The sequence below is a fragment of the Phaethon aethereus genome, assembly GCF_964289735.1.
Source record: "Phaethon aethereus genome assembly, chromosome: 2".
NCBI lineage: Eukaryota > Metazoa > Chordata > Aves > Phaethontiformes > Phaethontidae > Phaethon > Phaethon aethereus.
The window spans coordinates 154,257,719-154,261,372 of record NC_138582.1 but is presented as its reverse complement, the minus strand read 5'-3'; positions in this window follow the sequence as shown (position 1 = coordinate 154,261,372).

The following is a 3,654-nucleotide window of genomic DNA, read 5'->3' as shown; positions in this document are numbered from 1 at the left end:
CTGGATTTTAAAACTCACTCAACCCAGCATTTTTCTATACAAAGAAATACTAAAACCCATCATCATTCAATTGTAGTGGCACTCGCCCTAACTGATGACTGCTCTTGTTGCTGAAGCTAACAATAAACATTTGCTCATCAAAGGCTGCTCAGCCCATCTGCTTCAAGACATTATTTCCAGTTAAAATGTTGTCCTCAGAAAATAAGAAATTCATATGTGTACAGTACAGAACAAAGCAAATACATGTGTACATGTGGGCTGTGCTCTGTGCAAGGTATATGGGTGTAAAGCAATAAATACGTATTTACTGACATGGTATCCAACTTTCAGCCCAGGCAAGAGTGAGACAGCACAGATATTAGTTAGCGCTTGGGCCATAAGCAGAATGGCTTCCCAAGGCTGCCCTGCTCTCCATAGAGACTCAGACAAATCCAATTTATATAGAGCTAATTAGGGATGGAAATGGCCTCACTCTGTTTTGGGAGGCTGGCAAGAAAATTTAACATTCATCCCAGGACCACGCACTGCATTCACCAGAGTTACTGTCATGGACCAAAACCCTCTCCGCCCCTGGAAAATCTGTGGCTTGATGCAGGTGCTTACACAGTTCGTTGAGGAGCACCAGCAGCTGCTATCCCAAACCAGAGGCTGAAACAGTCTTGGCAGTGGGGCAGCCCTATGTCCTAGGCACTGGAGGTACGCGGTCCCATCTGCCTATGTATGTGCTCTGCATACAGCTGCACAACGATGGTAGCTCAGGTTGTGTCCAAACAAAGCAGCAAAGAGCATTGTGTTACCATCTCTCGGAAGCTCTGGTTTAACATCATAGACCCAAGAGGACACCCGTCCCTGTTATGCTGCATCTGCAAATCCCACAGCACTTTCCCTTAGGTAACGTGAAGTGCTTCTAGCAAAGGCCCCAGACAGCTTCTCCCTCTGACACAGGTAGGCCAGTTTGCCACAAGCTGGGTATACAGGTTAGAGGATCATCTAGTCAGCCATAACTGCAGCAGGATCTGTCCCATCCACACTGCAAAGAGGGCTGTACTTTGCCACAAGCTAACAGGCAAAATCAATCAAGCTGTCCAACTTCCCCTCCCAGACCATGCTCTGGTCTCTTCCAAAGGCTCCCAAATGAACATAAGCTTTGGTTCAAAAAAATCAGAGTGTGAGACAGATTAATGCTGGCACACAGGCTTGCATTTAAACTGTAACACAGATGTCCCCAGCCATGTCCCCAAACCCATCTGTTTCACCAGGTAATGGGAAGATTGCATGATAAAGAGGAACAGCAGATTGAAGACAAGCAGAGCATCAGCATTAGTCATTGGTGTAGTCCTACCTCTGACAGAGACCTGCCTTCATAGATCAAACTGCCCTCATGCTCAGCTGGCCAAATTAAGGTTTTACACAGCCTTAGCTGAGCCTTGGGTCAAGTTATGTTTCTGCATGCTAAGTGCCTGAGATCCCTAGGCAGCTGCTTTTAATGCCTCAATGGACAAGCCACCTTAAATAACTAAGGGTTGTAATATACCACTTCCCATTGCCAGGAGGTTGTATATATTGCACCTGCAAACCTTCTCAGGTTCTAGCGGAATCTGAAGCCATCAGTCTTCCTTAGATAATAGAGTCACCTCATTCGCAGTTCCCAAACCAAGCCCTTGCCCCCTCCATTCACAAACAACATAAATCCTTAGAGAAAGCAACAGAGCAAGACTCTGCTCCATGTAACTCTAACTATCAGCTGTAAACTTGGCTTGGAAATTAGAAGCTAGTTTCTAACCATCAGAGAACTGTAGTTCTGCAACTACCTACCAGTTGGAATAGTGGAGGCACAAAACCTAACTGGTTTTAAAATGAGGTTTGATAATTTTATGAACAGGACTACACAGTTGGTTGCTGATAGAGCTAGGCACTGGGCTCAACCTGGAAGATCCCTTTCAGTCCCATGGGGAGAGACCAGGATGCTCTTTTCTGCTCATTAGTACCCAACCCCTTTAAATATCAAGGATGTTTATCCCCTGGTGGCTAGGTATATTTTTAATCCTAGCCCTCTTTGCACTGACTGTAATTCAGATTGGCAGTAGGGCCAATAATTTCCCTGTTTAATCTGTCCATCAAGAGCAGGAAATGCAGGCGATGCGCAGGCTGCTGTCATACTCACCCACCCAGACTTATGTTTTACATCGACATTCCTTCCCACCTACCTTCACCTCTATACCCACCTTATCCCCTCCCATACATGCTAGTCCTCCTGCTCTCTGACAGGAAGAGAGCCTCTCTGAATACAGGGTTAGAGAAAGTCTTCTTTCTGCCCACGTCTCCTGGTAATCTGGCAAGACCTCCCTCCGCTGCTTAGGGAGCAGCTGGGATTCAGTGGGGGAACGGCCATGGTGAGCCAGGGCTGGGAAATCCCGCTGCCCTTGTGTCGAGTGGTCACTGGGAGTCAAAGTGATTTCAAGTCATATCTCAGAGGCAAGGTCTCCGTATCCCTTTGGGACTTTGCTCAGTGCTTAATTAGTCCTGAACACAGGGTTCTTGAGCACTGATTCTTATGGGAGAGCAAGTTCCACCCAAAGGTCCATCACAGCCCCTCAATTGAGTTTCCAGGAGTTTGTCAATACACAGCTCTTTTTTTCATTGCTGGCTAAGTAAGCTCCATACACTGTGCATTTGTTACCAGCTTAAAGCATGCACTTGAATTGTTATTTTGTACAAGCTGACACTTTTTACTCCATGGTACCAATAACTAAACTTCTGGACATTACGGGGAGTTTTGCCATGACGTGGTTTTCTGTATACACCATGCACTGTTCAATGCATTTCTACTAAAGCAGTTCAAAAAAAAAGTACTGGATTTTTTAATAGGTGCAATAGTCTCTAAAAAACAAGTAAAGGGAATAAGCAATATGAATCAATGAAGTAATGCCTCCATCCTTAGAAAACAGCAGAGAAGTGATATTTGCCATTCCCTTGTAAGGATTCTGCACACATCATGCTTGGTCTCAGTTTGATAAGATTCAGAAGATGCCAATTCCCAGAGCAAAGCTCTGGACTGGATAGGGACAAGGGGAAATGCTGAAGAACCATTTTTACCAACCAGGGATTGATAGGAATTTCTGGTTAAGTCAGAGTAGTAGTTGCAATGTGGGATCATTTCCAAAGACAAAGACAGGCGGGTAACTTTTTCAAAACCCATAAAGACACATGACTTCAGAAATACTTGGGGTTTTAGCTGCCGTGTTACTTGACTACATCCACTTGAGGCACTGCTAAGTCACTGCTTAACTTTGTGGGCCCCCCTTTTTGGCCATTAGACTTTCTGAAGCCATTGGACCCCAAATGTCTAAGAGCTAAGAGGCTGCTCCAGCTGAAGCACAGTAGTTGAATTATCTAAACACCCATTTAATTAGAGACATTCCATTGTCAGTTTTAAAGCCTAGAAGGGAGGGCACCCATTTGGAATGTGAAGACTGAGGCTCACATCCCTCTGTAATGTCTTCTAGATGTCAGCAGTGTGATGCCTCTTGCATCCTCCAGGCTGTAAGATGGAGTCACCCCTCTAAATCCCTCCCTACCCCAGGATGTGGGATAGGATATGGGACATGTGGGAGTTGTTCTGGTCTTGTGAAAGAATGCCTTCAGACAAGTGAG